Source organism: Aphelocoma coerulescens, chromosome 11 (genome assembly GCF_041296385.1).
Source record: "Aphelocoma coerulescens isolate FSJ_1873_10779 chromosome 11, UR_Acoe_1.0, whole genome shotgun sequence".
In the NCBI taxonomy this organism is placed as follows: domain Eukaryota; kingdom Metazoa; phylum Chordata; class Aves; order Passeriformes; family Corvidae; genus Aphelocoma; species Aphelocoma coerulescens.
The window spans coordinates 19,056,327-19,078,240 of record NC_091025.1 but is presented as its reverse complement, the minus strand read 5'-3'; the positions used below and the strand labels follow the sequence as shown (position 1 = coordinate 19,078,240).

General features: G+C 41.2%; 2 long non-coding RNA genes across 3 annotated transcripts; one reads left to right on the top strand and one right to left on the bottom strand.

The window, feature by feature from the left end:
• Positions 1-1,582: 1,582 nt before the first annotated feature.
• Positions 1,583-11,011, bottom strand: LOC138117171 (uncharacterized). Its single transcript, XR_011154553.1, has 3 exons — positions 10,931-11,011; positions 4,095-4,175; positions 1,583-1,788 (listed from the first exon to the last, which is right to left on the bottom strand). It is a non-coding gene; the product is annotated as an uncharacterized lncRNA (long non-coding RNA).
• Positions 11,012-11,162: 151 nt separating this feature from the next.
• Positions 11,163-16,989, top strand: LOC138117007 (uncharacterized). 2 transcript variants are annotated; one of them, XR_011154447.1, is made up of 4 exons: positions 11,163-11,205; positions 13,242-13,304; positions 14,343-14,466; positions 16,023-16,989. It is a non-coding gene; the product is annotated as an uncharacterized lncRNA (long non-coding RNA). The 2 variants fall into 2 exon arrangements; XR_011154446.1 differs by having other exon boundaries at positions 14,343-16,989.
• Positions 16,990-21,914: the final 4,925 nt, after the last annotated feature.

Here is a 21,914-nt window from a genome sequence, read left to right as displayed (position 1 = left end):
AAAAATAGTGTTTAGAAAAGAAAAGGTAAGTCAATTTTACAGATCCTGCAATGTCTATAAATGTCTAACTTGCACTGGATTGGGAAAGGGTCAGAATTGCTCCACAGCTGCTTAACTTATTTGTAGGGAAAAAGGGAGAACACAGCCTCAGCCTCCAGATCCCAGACTGGATGCACTGGTTCTGTGCACTTCCTGATTTTTCCTCCATCTAATGGATCAAGTATTTGTAAATCCAATGAAACATTTTGGTTTTAACATTTCATGGACTCTTCCCACCACTTGGCCCTTGATTAAAATCCTGTGAGCTGCTGAAAGATGCATTCCATGGAGCAGCAACCACAAGGGACAGGGGCAGAACGGTCCCACCACCCATGGATGGTGCATTCTGAGGTGGTGTCTGAACGCTCACAGCTTCTGCCAGCTGGAGAGGAACAGAAATGCCTGAATTCCATTTGTCCTGTCCACACAGGTGGAATTCCAGGTGCTAAAGAGCCTCCATATTAGATTACTACCAATGCCTGAAAAAACAAGTGACTGAAATGCACTTATAAGAGGGAAGTTTGTCTTTTGCAGTTCTTGAAGAAAAATTGTTTAGTGTGAGCATCTCCTTGGTGTGAAATTTGATTCCCTCAGTTCCACCCACCTTTCTCCCAGCATAAAAGTGCTGGAAAACTTTCCAGGAGCATTTGGAGTAGTGCTTGTCCTCCACTCAATCTGCTGCTATTTCTTTATCCTCCTTTCAAACAGCTCTTCATGGTAAAGGTCTGTGAACAAAAGTGGAGCAAAACTTCTGGAAGAAATATTGCTTTAATTAGTATATTTTATTTATTTCTTCATGAAATGACCCAGAATCTGAAGTGTGGACATGCAGAACTTTTTGGGCAGATGTGTTACCAACAGAGGATGGAGTTATCAGGGACAAACGATGACTGCAGCATCCTCTTTCTTCTGTGGGAAGCCTGGGTGGGACAGGTACATCAAGGAGAAGTTTTAATGAAGCTCCACAGGTAAATGGAGCCTTCCCTTCCCCTTCCTCTTTCCCCTTCCTCTTTCCCCTTCCTCTTTCCCCTTCCTCTTTCCCCTTCCTCTTTCCCCTTCCTCTTTCCCCTTCCTCTTTCCCCTTCCTCTTTCCCCTTCCTCTTTCCCCTTCCTCTTTCCCCTTCCTCTTTCCCCTTCCTCTTTCCCCTTCCTCTTTCCCCTTCCTCTTTCCCTTCCCTTCCCTTCCCTTCCCTTCCCTTCCCTTCCCTTCCCTTCCCTTCCCTTCCCTTCCCTTCCCTTCCCTTCCCTTCCCTTCCCTTCCCTTCCCTTCCCTTCCCTGTGAGCTCTCAGCTGGGGCAACACATGGAAAGTTTTGTTGTTAGCAGACTTCCAAACCCTGCTGCAATTCCTGCCTTCACAGCCCCCATCCAGTGAATAATTTGACTCCCTGGCTATCTTCCAAGCCAATAACACTGACCAAATTATTCTGAACATGCAGATGGCAACAAAAGGGCACCAGGTGCAGTTTTATTGTAATAAAGATGTGCAAACCTTTGCATCACACCAAGTTATTTATCCACATAAATCATCAGGATGCTCAGCTTCCTCCCCTGCTTCAGGAAATTTTGAATAGGAGGCATCAGCTGCTTCCAGAGTGTGCCCTTCTGTATGTGCCACAGATATTTTGCTTTGGGCTTCTCTTCCCCACTCTGACCCATAGAGGCATTCAGGGGATCTTCTCTTTGATTTAAATGATTTCTGAGCGATTGGAAGCCCAGATGTTCAGTGCCTTAATTGCAGAGTGTTAGCCTATAAAAGAGAGTAGGCAGTTAGTATCTGAAGGGAGGGTTTTACTGCATATAAATGTTATTTAGTGCATTAAGTGACATTATTTACATCCAATTTCGCTCTCTAAGGTGGCAACCTGAGGCAGTAACTTGCCATGATGGAAAAATGGCATTTGCTCTTCTGTATATTCTGTGTCTGACTAGCAGATGCAGAGAAACAAAACAAACAAAAGGAGAGAAGGACAATATTGGTCATCAGGTGAGAGCACCCGGATGCCCCAGCAGATCTCTGATTGCCAAGGTTTCTGTAGGACTAGGGCAATGGCTCTGCTATATTGTCTCTAGGAAAGATTTAAAAGTCAACAGTAAAATCACAAAATTGTCTCTTGCAGCCCTCAAACAAGATCAGGATTTGGTGAGATCACAAGAAGGAAATTTCCATTTCTTTCAATTGTCACACTGATGTATGAGAAAGAACTTGAGCACTTGACATTGATTCAATATCACTCAGCTCTGCAGTAACTGGAATTTCTTTCTGTAAGAGAAGAAATTAAACTGCTGCCTTCAGTGGTTTAAAAATGGGGTGAGGACTTTGAGCAGGGCAGAGACGGCGAGTGATGGCGCAGCTCATAAACTGTTTAATATTCAGGTAAAACTTACATCTGCCTCCTTTGATCCCTGTTTGAGTGTCTGAATCCCGCAGGAATCAAACACACAAACTGATTTTCTTTTTGTGAATTCCTGTCACCTGTTGGCAACCTGAGCTGGCATTAACCATTGGAGGCCATGAGGCAGCTCTCCACAGTGAAAGAAGTGGCCTTCCACTAGGAAATGTAAATTTGCCACTGCCAGAAATAAAAATATTGGCAGCAAAACCCATCTGTGGTGGACAGGGATGCTGCAATCAAGCCCTCTGCAATATCTTTGTTATTGAAGCTGCTGGTTGATACTGTTAGTGCATATTATGCTTTTTCGAGCATGTCAGTGCTTGTGCAAGTTTCATCTATTTTCTTTTCAGAATCATGTACTGAGAGTGCAGAGCACCTGCAGACACCATTAACTGTGGTCCTCTAGCATGTCTTTGTCAGGGAACACATTGCTTCTGCTAAAAGATTTCATTAAGGCAGAAATGACAACCCGAGTGAGGCTGTGGGGAATGCTGAGGGCAGAGCTTCTCCCTTGGAAGGGGGTGGGAAAGGTTAATTAATGGCTGGAGTATTCTTTACAAACACATCAACCTGCTTGCGAAACCCAGCTTAAACTGTAATGATGATTTTAACTCATGAGATTAGAGAGTTTCCTGACTCAGTCATGGACCAGCCATCCTGTTCCCAGTCCAGCACTGCCATAATCACTGTCATTGTTTTTTCCCCCATGGAAGGGAAGGCTGAGGGATGATCCATTACCAGTCACAGCACGTTGCTCTCACTGATTGGAAAGCAGTCACACACCACCAAGCATTTATTCTGTTTACTGAGATGTAACACCAAGGAACAGCAATTCACACCTGCAGTGAAGTTGTTATACTTCCCATTTCTTTTCTTTATTCTATTTTTATCTTTCTTCATTTTTCCTGTTTCATTTTTCGTTTTTTTTTTTTTTTTTTTTTTTTAATCTTCTCTGCCTCTCCTTCCCTCACTGCTATGACGGGTGTCAGTGTCAGCCCTGACACTTCTCCTAAACCTGAATTAAAGGATAAATGGTCAGTGGCACTTTCTCAGCTCTCCAAGGAGCTGGAATTGATGAGTTTTCTGTTGGACAATCAGTTTAAATGTCTCTGGCTTATAGATGAAGTATATATACAAAAGTATGTGTATATATTCACATACATATCTTAGACCAAATCACATCACGAGCTGTGACATTAAACAGGAGAGCTCCATTATACATGAACTGTTATGTACTATCAGGGTACCTTCCAAAATCAAACCTGTGACTGGAGTCCAGTGAGGGACAATACCACGAATTAATCCTTCTCTCTGACTCACTGGTTCAGTCAGAGAATCCTCAAATCTCAGAATATTTAACACTGGCTTTGCAAAATACCTGTCCTAGTCAAGAGAAAACACAACCTGAAAACACTGAGGTGTTTTAGTGATCTTGGAGCAGTCCTTGGAAAGAAAGATATTAAGAGGGCAAGTGAAATAGCTCTCTGAGGCAGCAGGAGCTTCTGTGTGAGGATTCCAGGATTGTTCTACTTTGCTTGTAAGTGCCACAAGCTAAATAAATAAATTGAGGACAGAAGTATCCCACTTGCCCAATACTTATCACAGACCAACCTCAGAGTTTTTAGATTACTATTCTTACCTCTCCAAACATGACACTTACCAATATAATGTCTCTCACAGGGACAGGTGGGCACAGAAATGGAATTGCTAAAAAGATTTAAAGGTGGAAAGCAACGGAGACCTGGGTGGTAAGAAAATATTCCATTTGAATTGGTCTCAAGTGATAAATAATGGATGTGTGTGTATGTAGGCTATTCAAATGTTTTTGATTTCTTATGCTGAAGATTAAAATTTCCATTAGTATTCCACCTCTTCAGTTTTGCCTGGGGACTGTTAATTATATTTTTGAAATTGCAACCAAATAAAAACTTAACAAAAAAGAAACAACCAGATAACACAATAAGGAGCTTTTTACCCTTTTCTTCTTCCCTGCAATCAATGTTTAGCTCTCTGTACAGCCCTCAACTGCAAGCTCACCTGCCTTATTTCCTGCATCTCCCCATCAGTTACTGCTCAGCCCCTTCCAAGGGGTTCTAAGCAGTTCCACCAAAATGCTGCTGTCCTGAAATGCTTCTGAGAAAGCCTCAAGACCAAAACAACAGAGATTATCTTGGATTTCATCTAAACCTCCATGAGGTCCCACGCTCAGTGAAGAGAGGATTATCTAACTAATGACCAGGTTCTACTCCATAAACCAAGGCACTCAACTGCTTTTTAGAAAATGTTATTGATATTTCACTTCCAAAGCTTTCTGCTGGTGAGGCCATTTGAAATCCGCCGTTTTATGCAGTTGTTCATGTGCCTGAGCAGTGTGGGAAGGTAGGAATGTGCTGACAGGGCCCAAAACTCAAGGCCTGGTCTATTTTCAGAACTGTTTTCTGGTGACAGCAAAGGCCCCTGTGGGAGGGAGGTCTCACAGGGTGATGTTGGCTGCTCTCGTGCTTACACTGTGCAGTTGCACAAATGCTCCATAAATGCTGATTATTTTTTTGGTAGTTTTTAATTGTGAATTTGGTAAAAAAACCTAAAGCATAAGGGTTAAGCTTTTTTTAAGTCTGAGTCTACTAAATGTGGGTCATGGCATGACCATGGCTCCAGAGTGTGACTGGGGGACCAGTGAATCCCAGTTAAAGCCACCTTCCTCCCAGTCTGCACAGCAGTGCCTGCCCAGCACTGAGGAGCTGGAGACAGATGTTACAGCTTCATGGCACTTGCCAGGAATAAAAATATATATAAAGGTAGTGGACATAAATGTAGACCTCAAAGTACTACTGAACTTTCTTTATAGCTTATTCCTCCAATCTTGCAGTAAATTTTGCTGAACTGAAAGCACCTTCCAAGGGCCTGCCTCTGCTTCCCTCACGTGAGCTTTAAATTGTGTTTTTATAATTAAGCTATAAATTTTAAAGCTATTTCAACTACACTTTTTAATATCCCATAGGTTGTCCACTTTTCGTAGCTGGGGTTTGATGGTCATAGATCATTTTTTCTGCTGTGCTCCATGACAAAAAGCTGTTCCCAGGGCAGGAAAGCCTTTCTGGGCAAATGGCACCTCTGGGTCTCTCCATAGGGGGGCACAATGAATGCTTCTGATCCAGGGTGCTACCAAAAAAAAAAAAAAAAGGGTTTTAATAGTGAAGTGACAGAATAGCAGTGTAATCTGAGAAATATTATGTTTTCTGAGATTATTGATAGGATAACATCAATAATAAATGGTGGTGGTTATGTTGGCCACCCTAATGCCTCATTGAGGTGGCACCATAGGAGTTTCCAGGGACAATACTAACAGTTTTAGGGGTTTTCTAAGGTAGGAATTAAAGATCACTCACCAACAGATAAATTATTACTCTGTTAGGAAAGCAGGGAACCTTTAGCAGCTTTCCTAATAAATACTGGATATATAGGAAACAAGATGTAAAACTGCCAGCTAATATAAGGAAATAATGTATTTAAAAATGTGTAGTTGTTTTGAAGTAAATATCCCTGGCTATAATGGAGATTAGCTGGACTTTTCCTCTATCAAAAGTAGGTAAAATTTTTAGTCAAAGTATGCAGAAATTACCCTGTGCCTTCATAATGTTGTTGTAGGGTTTTGCACTGGTTTAGATAATGTTCATGCCCGGGTCTTCTGGGTCAGAAAAGCATGACCCTGTTTAATATGCTTTGATTGCTCTGATTTTCCTTCTGGTTAGAGAAAAGGATGTGTTGCAGAAATAAAGTTTCCTTTTCCTTTTCCTTTTCCTTTTCCTTTTCCTTTTCCCATTTTCTTTTCTTATTATGAATAAGGTTACAAAATGTTCTTTGAATTAAAGCTGTTAGTTTAGGCTTGATGGAACTGGGCCAGCACAGGGGCTGTGGCACAGATCAGGAGAGTGGCAGTGGGTTTAGAGTCCTTGTGTACTTTATGGAAGGGTGTTTGGGGACACCTGTGACATATCAACTCCTCCAGTTCCAGCATTATAGACAACTCAAGTAATTTGCTGTTATGAATACCTCTGGAGAGTCACTGTGTGCTGTGCTGAATTAAATACCTTGAGCTAAGCAAACACAGAAGGACAGCCCTAACTTAAAACTGAATTCAGCTCTGAACCTGTGTGCTCAGATCTCCTGCTCCATTTCACTGCAGTGTATCTGTGTTTAATATTTGTTGGGAAGGATTGCACAGCGTGCTCAGTATATCTTTCTCCTGGTTTTCATGCACAGAAGCCTGTGTGTGTGTTTTAATTCTACTCCACAGTTAGATGTCATGGAAGCCAACTCAGCATAAAATGCTTGTGATTCCTGAGCTTTGCTGAGGCAAAACATGTTCTAACTGTGGCACAGCCAACCTTCCAGTGGAGAAAGAATGAAATTAACAGTTTTTAATATTATGACATTTGGACCACTTCTTATAAATGTGTAAAAACAAAGCATAACACTGCAGAGGAAGCAATAACTTCTGTTTGTGAGAGCACACATATTGCCCTGATTGACTCAAGGTTGCAGACACACACTGGAAACTGGGAACTTGTTCACAATATTTCCTTGGCATGTTTGGCTCCTTCCAGCCTGTTCCCTTCCCTTTACAGCAGTGTAGAGTAAACAGGCTCAGGTTTTTTGATTTTTAATTGGCCTTGTGTGAAGGAATTTTTCTCAGTCAGCCTTGTTTGGTAGAGTTCATCTTTTCCTCCAGATTCCACAGGCACCTCGTAGACCCAAGACATTGTGAAGGATTCAGGCACCTCTCATTAAAATCATGGATGCTCCCAGATTTTCCTTGAGAATTAATAGCTTCCAGCAGCACAGGAGGAATGAATCTCTGTTTTCTTGAGGCCCCCATTTCCAGGATGTCTCTGCTGCAGGAACATTGACGCCCACACTTGGTCCTACCGAGGACACTCATGCCATGTCCCTTGATCCTTTTTCACAGTTTCTCCTCATTTCTGGTTATATTCTTCTCTAAAGGTAATTCCCGTGGTTGTTGGATTGGTTTTGTTTGCCCCAAACTGCTTAACCCAGTATCCAGTTGGCTGCTGGTGTTATCTTACTTTAAGAACTTCTCACGTTGTCACCTCGATCATTAGGACTTCACCTGCCTCCTCTGGTGACTCCAAAGCTCTGCTGGATGGGGATATTTACCAAAAAGTCAGGCTCTGAGGGAGAAGGGAAGGTGTTTCATCATTCACCATTCAGTAATTTTGGTACCAATATGAATGTGATTGCACGAAACACTCCAAATCCCAGTTGTTAATCCTTCCAGGATGGTGCAGGGGATCTGCCTCACGCTGGATTACACACCTTGAAGAGCTTCGGAAGCTCTTTATTTCTCCCCAGATAAAATCTGTCTTGCTGTCAAATGTATCAATACAAGAGTGTACATGGACAGGCAGTCCCTGTCCTAATCCAAAGCCTGGCTGTAGGATGGTAGGAGCAATTCCTTTTCCAGCCAATGCCCTGAAAAACACTGGAAGCAGCTGTTTTCCATGTTCCAGTCCACGTGGGTCCTGAGCCAAAGCAGTGCAGAGTTGTTCTGTCCCAGACCCAAGGCCAGGCGTTCACTGGCAGTGGAGAGAGCTCTCCATGGATCTGGGGGCTGCTCCATGGGCTGGGGGTCCTAGGCAGGGGCTGAGCCTGGTGGTTGTTGCCATGGGGCAGGTGCAGCCCTGGTTGTATCCTCCCACATGGCACCGCTGCTGTCCCCCCTGGGCACAGGGCCTGCCAGGGCACATTGCAAATGCTGTGAGTTACACCCATGCAGTGTCAGAAATGCCTCTTCTTGCATGTTTAGCCCTTGGTGCCTGCTCGTTATCAGTCTGCATTGTATTCCTGTCTTCAGTGAGTAGGATGAATAATGTCTGATCTGTGTGTTTGGACCAAGAAATTTAAATTTGAGCTTCACTGTAAGCTTACAGTACTTTAAATTCCTTCCAAGCTACGTTTGGCCTCGACTGCACAATGTATTTACTGAGGCAAAAACAAGAGGATGATAATTTTCACTGGAGCACACCTGCAATAATGGCTCACAGCATTTAATTTTTCCCTTGGTTTCCTGGTAGACTTTGTTTTGACACCTGCAAACAACCTTTTCCAAATCAAAGCGAGCTTTTTCTCTCCATGTCATGCTGCCACCCAAGTCGAGCTGACAAAGTCCAACTAGGAAACAGAGCAATTATAAACACAGTTTCCTCTGGTGCTTGTGCTGTTTTTAGCTTTGCTGCTCTCCCAAGAAGAAACCTGTGCCTAATGTTTCCAGCTTAGCATGCAAAATTAATAAAATCTGACAATTACACTGAACAACATACAATGCAAGTAAGGGATCCTTTCTGATGTGATTGAACTTGAAGATATTAAATTGGCTCCTTCTTCTTACACTATTTTCTGGTTTAGCACAAAGATCATAAAATGTGTATCTGGAGTGATAAACGATAATTGGCTCTAGGCAGCCTTTTCTCACAGAGACAAAAGAACAGTTGTTATTGCTGTACTCCTTTCAATAAATACACTTGTAAGCTGGAGCTCAGCTGGGCTGCCCTGGGAAGAGGCAGCCTTTCGTGAGGAACATAAAAGAGATCAAATTTATAAGTGGGCATGTAGACTGAGGAGAAGGGTATTTTATATATTAAGGACATATAAAGAATATTATCTGTGCTCACACAATGCCAAGAAATATCTTACCAGGAGAAATGCAGTCTGAAGTTAATCCTGTACCATGCTAGAGAAAACTGTGGGTTTAGCATAGATGTAAATCAGGTCCTGATTTGGTCTATGGATGGTTTGGGAATTAATTCCTTATTCCTGTAAGATTGTCTGATACTACTTGGGCTCACTTTTGGATTTCAAGTCTTAGACCCCAGTATTTCCATTTGTTCCCTTGCTTTCCATTTGTCTTCATGGCAAGGATTTACTTCATCTTCAATATATTGATCATTCAACCTCATCAGCCAGCTTCCTTCTCTGCTCCTTGAAGTGTCTTGTGTGTCTGACAGTGACATTCTCCAGGATTATGGATAGAACAGGAGGGATAGAACAGGAGTAAAATGCTTAATTTAAGGACAAATGTCTTTCTTTATTGTGTTGCTTTCCTTTGTATAACCAAGAATAAAATAATGAGTTGTTCCTTAAATTAGATTTGTTTCTTGTATTTTTTTGGTCTGTGTTCTTGTTTACTTCATGACACAGAGTAAAATGATCTAGTGCCCCTGCAAACAGAATTTCTACTATTATCTAGAGTTTCTGGGACTTATTCCATAATTTCTAGAAGATCCTATTTGATGCAGCATGGTTTAGATTACACCAGACTTTGAAATGGGGTCTGGGATCCCTCATCATATCTGGAGTCATTATATTTCCAGATTATTTATTATTCTCATTGGTAAGTGGGAAAGAAAAGAAAGATATGGGATAAAATTTCATACAAGGTGTTTTCCACAGAGAGAGAAATATTGCAAAATTACATCAACTTTCCATTATTTCAATTAACTAATTTTGTTCCTGTCTTGTCTTCTTGTGGCAGGAGCTAAAAGCAGCAGTGAATTGCCTTTAAGAAATTGCTGTATCATTTGTTTGGGAAAGCAGGGCTTGGTCCAAAGGGTCTCCAGCTGACAGCCTGATTTAGTGACTAAATACCTGTTTGAACAGAGGCTCCAAGAGGCTGCAGAAGAACCTTTGGAGTATCTTTTAAGACTGACTGGGAGCCTTAATGAAGTCAAGGTCCCTTGCCCTTGGCCTGTATTTCTATTGACTCCAGCAGTCATTAATGAGTCCCATGCTGATGAGCACTGGCTGCAACACCAGCTTTGCTAAACTCTGCTGAGCAGTATTTTACTACAAGAATATGCTCAGCTGATTGTGAGCCTGGCCTAAGCATTTTGGAGGCCCTGCACAAGCACTAATTGGTACCTCTGAGTTCCTAAAGACTCCCTGCAGGAATAGTGCTCTGCCACTTCCAGTTCCATTTGTATTTGGCCAAGAGCAGCCAGAACCTGGGAAAGGGGCTGGTTCCTCTTCAAATCAAAACCCAGCTGCATCTTCTTAGGCAGCCCATAGGATCTGATTGTGTAACATGGGAAATAACCCATCCTGTTCCTGTCCTGGGAGTTCTGGCAGAGCTCGGTCTGGCCAACAGATCTGGGGTGATCCTGCAGGATAACACACACATGGCCAGCCCCTGGCACCCCTGGGCATGAGGAAACAGAGGGGCACAGAGAACTGGGCTGGCACCAGGAAGGTGATGTGTTTTCCATGCTCTGTGTGGTCTTTGGCTGATTTTGTTCCTGCCACTGTAGGCTCTTCTGAAAAGCACAAAGCATCTACAAACCTCACAGAGAAAACCAACCACCTTTCCCATTAAATGATTAAGAACCAAAATAATAACAAAATAGTAATAAAAATATTGTATGAACACTTAAACCATAAGCACTGACCCCCAGCTATTCAGAAAAAAGCACAAATATTTACCTGAGAAAATTGCTATAGGAAAGGAAGAAAAATCTCTAATGTTTGATAAAGCTTGAATCAGGTTCAACAAATTGCTTATTTCCAACCAGCTCTGTGCCTGAGCATGAGGGCCAAGGCCAAATGAACAGAGCTGAATCACCTGGCATGGTCAGCTTGAACCTATTTGTGAGTCACACACCTGCAGTTACTATTAAATAAAGGAGACAACAAATGAGTACAAAGTAAATCAAGACAGAAAGTCAAGTTACTGCTTGGGCTTGTCTGGCTGATAACTGGTTTGTTTTTAAGATATCAAGGCACTTGGGGCACCCCAATGTAAAATGGATGAGATATTAAAAATAGTGCCCTTTGGCTTATGCAGGGTATTTTTTAAAGCAAGAATAAATGATGAGTGTAATTTCAAGAAAGACTTGGAATTTCTTTTGCCTAAATGTTACATCATTCTGTTCCTTTTTGCTGTTCCTCATATTATGATTTTTCAGTATTTTTCCCTTGTAAACTATCATCATGAACTTTTACAATGTTAGGCACAACATATTACTTCATAATGTCATTTATTAGCAGAAGTTTAATAGCTGCCAATAATCATAACGTGCTTACTTTTGACTACTGGGACCCCATCTGTTCTGATACTTTAGACCTAAATGAAAATTATGTAGTGCATTACTGAGTCTTTTTACACAGGGGACGTGCTGAGAATCTTTATATACTTGATTTCTATTTTTTCTTTTTTTAATAAGCTTTCATTGATGAAAACCTGAAATAGCTGAAATTTTCTTCAGTAATATGCAAAGCACAATTTTTCTTCTATTTTCTTCTCCTAATAGTCAATACTGTAACTAAGCTTTGGTTTGTTCCTGAGTGGTAGCCTGGTGATTAACCCTGTTCTGTGCATCCTGGCTGTGTTATTGTCCCTGCTGCAATGGTCAGTGTTCTCTTCCCTTCTTAAAAAAAAAAAAAAAAGAAAAAAAATGCAGGTGGCTTTTAAGATACAGATTTTTGAAGACTCATTTTTAATTCTGCAGCTGGAGGTGACATCTCAGACTCTATTGTTCCTCCAGTGTTTTTTTCCCAACCTCTGTGAAATTCTCTGCGGATTGAAAAGGAAATTTACTGTGCAATCTTTATTTCCTGCTTATTTTACCATGTTTGAGAGCCTTTGAGTAAGGCAGCCCTCTGTGGAGGCTGTGTCTGCACTTAGTGTGCACATTAAAAATTCCCAAACAGGGCAGGGATGGGAGGATCAGAACTTTGGAGACTTTGACCCCGTGCCCTCCTTCACTCTGCCCATGTTCACTCAGAACCTGTGCTTGACTTTGCTTGAGTGTTCCTAGAGCAAACATTTGCCTGTAAAAAGCTCCAAAACTGATGAAATAAGAGCATCTCCTTTCTAATGGAGATCTGAAACAACAGTCAGTTAAATGCTGACTGTTTCAGAGGCCTGTGCATGTTATTACAACACTGTGTGGCACAACACATCCACATCTCTGTTCTAGCTGGCACATCCCAGCTCCCAGTGTCAGGGCAAAATAGTGTTTATTATGGGTGTGTTCTTATAAGGAAAATATTGCTAGTTCTCAATTGCTGCTGATTTGGTGTTGTGGAAGAGAAGGCAGAAACTGGGAAGGGTGAAAAGAAGGAGATTAATGTTGAGTCGTGTGCTGTATATGAGCAGGCAGCCACAGCTGGGCCTTGAACTGGATATTTGGATAACTGGAGACTGGGTAATTTTTAGCTCCTACTTAAGACATGTAAACAAAGATTTAAAGTTTGTAAACAAACTTCAACTGAGAACAGGAGCTGGAAGCCCAAAATCTGTTTACTTCATTGTTGACTGGAACCTCAACTTCTCAAAACATGGCTGCTTATTTAGCATCTGAATAGATTTTTAAAATCCCTTCTTGTACCTTTGATTTGAAAATATAGAATAATAATAGGAAGAGCCTTTTGGTGCTGCATCCTGCATGACATTGGAAACTGTTTGGTTTGAAAAGCTTTGTGGTACTAAAGGGAAATATTGAGAATATTGAGAAGGTGGAAATCTGCACCCTCTGAGGCCTCTGCCACGTTTTATAAACCGTTTTATAAAGTGCCAACACCCAGCACTTGTTTCCTGCTGTCCTGGTCACTGCAGGTGTCCTTCTAAGGTGCTGTTATCCCATCTTGTCTGGGGTCAGAGTGATGCTCAAACCAGGATGTACTTCTTGGCCCAGCTTACCTTCTTTTATGCTTGTTTTTAATTAACCTTTTGTCATATGTTTGAAGACGTGTAGGCATGAGCTATGGATATAATTCCATTTTATTTTTCCAGAGAGATGTCAGCATGGAGCTACTGCCCAGACCTGAGAGCTGCAGTGTGTCCTCCTCCCTGCAGGTCAGCCCATCAGTGCACAGCTTTTGAGAGCCTTCTTTTCAGGAGGGTGGACAAAATGGGCTCTCTGAGGCACTTGAAAGATTCCAGTATCTTTTTATCTGAAACAAGGACATAAAAAGCAGCTGGGCATAAAATATAGCTGAACAGATGAGATACACAGTCTGTTTTCTCCTAAGTAAAAATAGATTACTGTTCATTTTGAGCCTATATGATGCCGTAAGAGTTCACTTGCAGTGTAACTATATCTTATGCTCCCAAAGAGTTACAAAGATGAGGATGCTGCAGTTACTCACCTCCTCTGCCATTCTGATTCCAAGAGGTGTCAAGGGAAAGAGCAGATGGGTGTGCTAGGTTATTACCTACATCCTTTTCCAGTGGTTAGCAAGATTTCCTTCTGTAGTAGACCTTATGTCATGGAATACATATATATTCCTGATTCTCAAATAGGAACACAAATCATCCCTGTGAAGATCATATTAAAAACCACGACTAAAAATCCCAGTTAGTATAAATTTTTAAACCATTTTGCTCAACTACCACGGTGTTAGGCTTAGCTGATGTCTTCTTTCCAGTTTTTGTAAACATTCACAATCCTATAGGCTAGGTGAACACTTAACATCAGTGAGTTTTTGGTACTTGCAGCCATAAATGATTTGTGACTCCTGTAAATATCTTTATATGCCAAGAAATGCTGCCAGGTGAGTGCTGGTCAGGTATTTAGAAACACCTTGGATGAAAACAGACTGCTTTAAGGTTTGGTTTGGTGGGTTTTTTTGTTTGGTTTTTTTTTTTTTTTTTTTTTTTTTGTATTCTCATCTGGCCTAAACTAAATCTTCTCCTTGGCAAGGGATGCTGTCTGTGACACCTGCCTTAAATATACCTTTTATGGCTGGGAGACAAATTTCATTTTGTGAAGTCACAAACTGTTCTTCACCTCTCTGAGTCATCCCTGAAATAACTAAATTTAGTTCAAGCCCTTCCTCCAGCTTTGTCTGATGCTGAGGCTCCATGTGCTGCTTGCTCCCTCTCTCTTTCCAGATCCATGTTTTCCACAAGAGGGTGGGATAAGAAGTTGGGCACCTCATCAGGAAGGGGCACTCTTGCTTTCTCCCAGAAGAAGTTGGGAATCCCAACGTGCCAGCCATGAGTTTTAGAGGTGAAGGTGAATATTTTCCAAATGCCTTTTGCCTACAAGGGTGTGTTGCAAAGCACATGCCTTTCTTACTGCTTTCAATGACTGTCTTTTTGGGGTTGTGGAAGAATTAAACTCGCCAGTAAGAGAATAGAAAACTTCAGAGAAGTTTTCTCAGGAAACAGATGCACCCAGTTTTATGAAATATGATTCATAACTTCTAGCTGTACACTTTCCATTTGTTCACCCTTTTGCTGCTCTGGGCTTGAATCAGAAACTTCCTCTTGAGCTGGAATCTGAATTTAACTGTAAAAGTCCCTGGGTTATAGAAATGATGGTGTTCTGTATATGTAAAAATAACCTATTTTAGTCTTTCTCTATGTGCCAAACTACAACACAGAAACACCTGAAATGAAGGAAGACAGTTTTATTTTTCCAGGCTGCCATAAAAATGACTAATCAGAAGAGTTGGTGTTGTGGGTGGCAGCTGGGTATTGAGACACCGAGCAGAGGACATGGCAGCAACTCTTCAGGATGTCCAGCTTCTCCATCAAGAGTACACTTTATACCCTTGTATGGTTTTATATCGTTTATCTCCTTGCTTTTATTCTTCTGAATAGTTCTGATCAAACTGTGCTGAAATTCCATTCAAGGAAATTCTGACAGGATAATGAAGAACATTACATTACTTAATGATACTTTTCTCCAGCTGAAAGTGAACAATTGGACTTTGTATTTTGCTGGCTGAGAATATACAAAAAGAGAATAATTTTGGTCACAAACCCCAGCTTGAGTGTTTTTGAACTACACTTGTGCTTGAGGGCAAAACCAAGATTATCTGAGCTGAGTTTTGAAACTGCGTATTACAAACACAGTAAAGAGTTTGTGTGGGGAGAGAGAGATTGACAATGTTGTGATTCAGAATATCTCAGGGTGTAACTGCTGGTGTGTATCTGGATGTTCCTCACATTGCCTCTGCATTCAAACATGGTTGGCATTCCTCAAATCCATTTATAATGCCATGAGAAAAAGAAGGGCGCAACAAAATCAAACACCATTTGTTGCACATAAAAATGTATGAAGTGAGGGTGGGGGAAATGGCAGTAGTGAGTTTGGACTTGATTTTCAACCATTTTTCTTGTCATCTTCTCAAGGCTTTCCACTCCTGGAACCTCTCTGTCTGTAGCTGTCATAAAGACATTAAAGAAAATGGGAGCTTTCTTCACAGAACGAGAGTCTGACAAATGTTAGCCTGAGATCTGTTTGGTTTAATGAATGTTTCAATTAAGTTATTTTTGAGGTTATATTGATGAAATTAGAATAGAGAGATCATTTCTTGGAGGAAAGTGGTTTGCTGAGGCAACAGAGGGGAAGTAAGGAAGTGAGTTTCTGCAGTTTCATTAACGGCTCCTCTGATTAAGAGAACAGAATACAAATATTGTTTAAATATCACAGCTCTTTTTCTAATGAACACCCACATAAACCAGACAAGTATGTTCTAAATTTTCTCCCAGTTCAGTTGTAGTCCTTTAGTCTTTAAATAGCCCCAGAGAAACCTGGGGACATCAAAATGTCTGCTCTTCCAGGTGGAGAGCCCTGCACTTGCCACCCAGAGGCTCCAGCACGTGTAGACCCCCCAGGGTCATCCAGCTCTGTTTATCCAGACCAAAAGGTTGCTCTCTGAAAATCCTGGAGATGTGAAACTGTGGAAGTTCTCTCACCATTTCTGATTTTCTTGTGGCTGTTTGCCATTTTCACTTCCGGGGCTGCCTGTTGGAAGTTTGCAGCTAGGCAAGATGAGAAAGAGGAATGACAGATCCACCCAGCCTGCAAAGTTCATGGATGAAGGTTTTTCTCAAGTTTTTGATGGTTTGAGTTGGTTTTTCTTGTTCTGTACCAGTTCTTCCGCCATCTGTGCAATTCCCATTAATAGTTGTGAGTGATTTGTGTGTCTAATTCTTCATTCAGAGTGTTGAAAATCTACCCTAAAGCTATGAAAAAATAATGGGGAAAGCATGTATAATTGAAAATAGTCTTAATCACTGGAATGTTGAAATCCACATGGCTTGGAAGACTTGAAAGATTTCTTGTTTTAGAAAAGCTGAATTGAAAAGCGCTGTCATTTTCTTTAAATACATTCTTTTGAATAAAATATCAATTCCTGGTGCCAGCAGCAAGCTTCTAAACATGTTCAAGATGACATGATTGATAACAAGAATGCTATTCTCAAGATGTTTCTAATTCCATCTCTCCATATCAAGAATGTTAAACTTTCCACCTGATATATGATACAATAACGAATATTTAAACCAAAGATTAACATTTTTTTAAAGACCAAATGGTTACTGGGACTGAACAGAAATCTGAGAGCAGGTTGCTGGCTCCAGAATCTGGATAAATTCTAGAAGCTGCCTCTTGAGTACAAATAATTTCCCTCTTGATCCTGCAACGGTGGGCACAATCTCGTTGCCATCACAAAACTAGAATCAAATAGTAAGAAATGTTTGGTTTCTCTCTCCAAATCTCAACACTAAGTAAGAAATGTTGGATTTCACGACTTCTTGGTAAGTCTGTACCACAGAGCTTCCAGGTTTTGAAACTTTAATGGCCAGCATCTGATCTGGGATGACAATCCTGTTCCAGTTTGGGAACTCTGGCTGTCTCTCATGCCATGGCAGAATGTCAACAATGTTGTCTCGGCCAGCAGTGGTCTTTTGCCACCTGTGGAGAGCCTGGACCCTGGAAGAATGGCCAGTTTTTCCAGGAAAGAAATGATGCCACAGTCTGTGGAGATAAAGGGTAACCTGAATCATCCTATCTTAACTTTGGGAACCAACCAAAGAACTCTTATTTTGTAATTTGGAGTCAGAATCATGAAATACATAAAGTTCATTTGATTTTTTCCTAAATGTGTCTGAATTAGACCAATTCCCAAGGTCCTTGTCTGCTCTCAGTAAAGGGCTGGGTTTTGTTTTTCCAGCTGAACAAGGTGATCTCTCAGAGGGTTGAGGCAGACACACGTTTGAAGGTCAATGTCATTTCTCATCTAGTGCTCGCCAGCTGGCAATCTCCACCTGTAAATATCTGAATTAACATCATGGCTTTAAAACAATTAAATTTCAGGAACAATATGTGACTAATTAATGATAGTGGGACTTGGTATGGGAAAGGACAACCTTCTCCATTTTAATTTAAAATGTGTCAGGGTCCCCGACTTGGTATTATATTACTGTACATCAGTGCCAGACAATGACAGCACTGTAAATAGTATTAACTGGCTGGCTTAGGGAAAACCAAGAAAATTTACAGTTGATGTGTCAAATTACAGCTCAGGTTCCAGCCTCAAATTATAGGCTTGTCAGAAAACATGGTGAAATAAGAGGAAAATGCTCATTAGTTTGGGATAAAGTGGAAGAAGTTCCCTGGATATTTAGTTTGGGTCATACCCTGGAAGCTTCCTGCTGGTATCTCATGGTTCTGTAGAACCTCTGGACTTTTAAACTGGTTTCAGAAGGAGGAAAAAAGCCTTTTGGGTCCATCAGAAAGCAAATTCCTCATATCTTTTCAGTTCAGTCAAAAAAATATCTCTGAGGGGCAGAAAGTGTTGGGTGGGATCAAGGATGTCTCTCTGAGTGTCACACACAGAACAAAGAGGAGGAACAGGACAGGAATTGCTCTGACATTCAGGAGTAGGGCCAAGTGTGTGATTTCTGTGTGATTCAATTGCTGGGCTCCACACTGGAGCAAGCTTCATCCTGCTGAAGTGCAATCTGCTGAGCCCAGGCTTCTACAGAAACATTTATTTCAAAAAATATCCATGTTTTTCAGTCCTCTTCAGCTGTTGAGAGTTCACCCTCTTAAAATTCTCTTCCCGCGAGTGAAGCTCATAAACAAAATGCAGAATCTGACTAGAAAAAAACCCGAGCCACTCTTTTGGGAAAAAAAAAATATTCTCTTGCAAGTCCATCCTTTAAAATCATCTTAACTCCGTGCAGTGCATCTTCTGTCTAGCTTGCAGCCATTACTCTTAGACTTTTCACCTCCAGCAGTTCCTCCCAATTCTTGTTTTGTTGTTGTATTTACATTGCACCGATCTATCCCCTCTGTGCAGTATCATTTTCCACTCCCCACTTCCTCAAATGTGATGGCCTCACATCCCCAGCCTGTGTAAATTCGATTAGTTCTCCTCTGGCTCGGAGTAAATCAATGGGGCTGCCGTGGATTTACACCAGCTCAGGATCTATCCTGGGGCTTTTAATCATTGTTACAGCCCCTCTCCAAGTAATCAATGGCACATTTGTACTGTGCTGGGCTGGCTGCAGGCTGAGCTCCAGCCTCAGGAGAAGTTCTAGTCTTGGTTCTCTTGATTGAATTTCATTTAAAGTGAGAGTCCCACATGTGTAGCTGGGGGCACAGCTGGGACTTTCCTCACCTGAATATGGGAGAGTAATGGTTCTAAATCCAAAAATATATCTCTGTGTCCCTTTTGGATGTTGGCTCTCAGGAGGATTCATTGCTATTTCCTTCGAATCCATGTAGCCAAAGAAGAGAGTTATTAAAAAGTAGATAAAGAAAATGAAAGATGGATTCACAAAGGGAAGGGAGTTAAGAGTTAACTGGGTTTTAGTTGCTGCCAGATTGCATCTAGTTTTCAAATGCTTTCTGGGGGAGGATACTCAGATTTCCCATCTCCAGCTGGGTTTGGGTTTCCAAATCTCTGTCAAACTGAGCCCGTTTCCTTGGTAACAATCTCACTCTCCCACCTATGAATAAGGACAATTGCTTCTTTCTGCTGAGCGGGGATGGTGGAGCCAAAAGAGAAGGAATAAGGTGAGTCTCCTGCACAGAACCTCCACACAGATTCCAAGTGCTTGGGTCTCAGTGGACTGGGTAGGGATTGCAGGAGTTAGGTAAGGATGGGAAAAGATGCTGCACACACCAAACTTTCCTCCAGACTTGACATTTTTGCTCCATCTGGGTGGAGTTCTGCATATGAACAGTTGCAATGGTGAATGAAAAATGTGTCTTGCATATGTGGATGCTTGGGAAGTTTGGAGGTTTTTGTCTTCTCAAGACATTTCCCTTTGCCCTTTGATTGAGCTTGACTAGGCCCTAAGTCTGTATCTAAGGTCAGTTGTTGGTTTGAGGTTACTGGCCAAGCTCAAGATCCCTGAGACCAAAATTATAATTTAGAACTAATGTGTCATTTTTTTTCCCCTCTTCATTCTGCTAAAAAAACCAAGATTTCTTCAAGGTTTTCAGAGTCATCCTTCAAATTTTTTCCAGGATAATGCTTTAGATTTTAGGCAAATTTTAGGCCACTGGAATCTGTCCAGCTTGGTGGAAATTATTTTATTTCTTCTGGGCTGTGGCAGATGTGGATTTTTCTGGGAAGTCCTTCTTTTCCTCTCCTGTTGGAGTTCTGCTTTAATGGACGTGCCTGTGCTGTATGTGATATATTTGATACACACTGAGTCTCTGGATGGCTTTGTAACACTCTGACAATTCCATCCCCTCCTGCCTTGGTTTACATTATGTGATGGAGCTGACACTTCAATTATAATTTTTGTCAAATACTAATAGACTGTTCAAACATGAGGAAGCCCAGAAACTAATTCTCTCCTTCCTTGTCCCAATTATTCATCAACAAAACGGTTTGCTTATTCACTGAATTGATTTTCTATTACTTTTTAAAATATAAACCCACAGTAACTATTTGTGATACTGTTACAGATACTGCATCAATTATTCCCTGCAATTGCTCCATCCCCCCGTTCATACATCTTTCTTCAGTCCCTCTCTTTGGTTGATGGACATTTTTCTGACAGAGCTAAGACTGAGCTTTGACTCATGTCCCAACAGGATTGACATTTCCTGTCTCTCCTGGACTTTTCTGAGACCTTGAGTCTTGGCCAAAGCACTGGTGATGGATTTGTCAGCATTTTCAGTGCTCAGTTTAGTCCCAGCTGTGGAGAACCTCTCCAGCTGCACATAAACCTAACGACACAATTGTTAATGGGGTTGGTTGTTGGAGCCTGGATCTTCAAAGGTCAGCCTTAAAACTTGCAACTGAGTTTTACTGAGGTGGTCCAAGTGTTCTATCTACAGCTTGAGACAGCCTGTAATCCAGAGAACCATGCAGAGAGTAAACAGGGGACTAATGACACCTCCAGTGGACACATAATGTTTACTCTGACTTTTGTAAAGAGCTAATTTGCAAGATTGGAGATAATCCCACCACACTTTATAATTTAAATGTCACTTAGAATGTATGCTGACATGCAGCTGATTAACAGCAAACTTTGGTGGCACGTTAATTAGTATTTAATCCAGAGGCTCTATTAAGATGTGATAAAAATACCTTTTTTTCCCCGTACTCATTCGATTACAATGCACAAATGATCTCGACCATCTTCTGAGTTTCACATATTTCATTTAAAAGCCTAATAACCACGTCTCACTTCTGTGAAAGTTGGCACGCACACAACAGACTCCCAAGATACAGCTTGGATTAATGTGAAGTGCTTATGATAAAAGAGCAATTGTACATTTTTTAAAGAATAACTAATGCCAATAAATATGGCTTAGATGAGTCTGTTATTTCAGCATCTTTTGTACACTGTTGATATTCCCTTCTCTCCCCTTCTTTTGCTAAGTGCACTGTGTAGTTTTGAGACGATCATTTATCTTTCAGCACCTCTTTGTTTCTTTCCTGAAATCAATGGCTTAAAAGAATGTGACTTAAAAAAAGGGGGGGGGAGGAGGGAGTTGGGCTCCTGGATGGAATTATTTGTAAATAATTTATCTTCTTGCAGTGGTTTTCTGTTCTTTCTCTAACATTCTTGCATCTACTTCTTCCTTGCTGGAGCCCACAATGATATTCTCTATTGCAGATAAGAGTTATTTTGCTGCAAGCTCTCTGTTAGAGCAGTTGTGCCTTTCTAGTGAGAATATTAATGCCAAGTTCTGGTGGCATTGGCCACAATTCAACAAGAAAGAGCCCAGGATGTATTTGGTGGAGGAGAGAACCCATAGGCTGTAGGCAATAGAGCTGTATCATATTCTGTGAGCTTTTCTCTCAATTATTCAAGGATTTATTTGTGTCTCTCTTTTTTATTTATTCAGTGCAACCCCCTGTGACTGCTTTAATGTCCACAATCAGATGTGTTTATGTTTTCTTATCAGCTAGATTTGAAATCAATGTGCTCTTCCCTTGCCAGTTTTTATCTTGCAGCATCCTTACACCCAAGGAAGACGTGGCTTTGAAAATCTCAGATTTGGTCAGGATTTCCTGTTCTGAGATTCTTCAGGAACTTTACTGATGTGTAAGGTACAATGCCCACAATGAACAATGATTACTGTAAATCAGCTGAGGTCAAACCAAGAAAAGTGCCACCACTTTGGGCTGTACCCAAATTGCAAACCTTTGTAAATTACACCTCAATAATCAATGAAGGTAGGGGGTTTTAACACCTGCT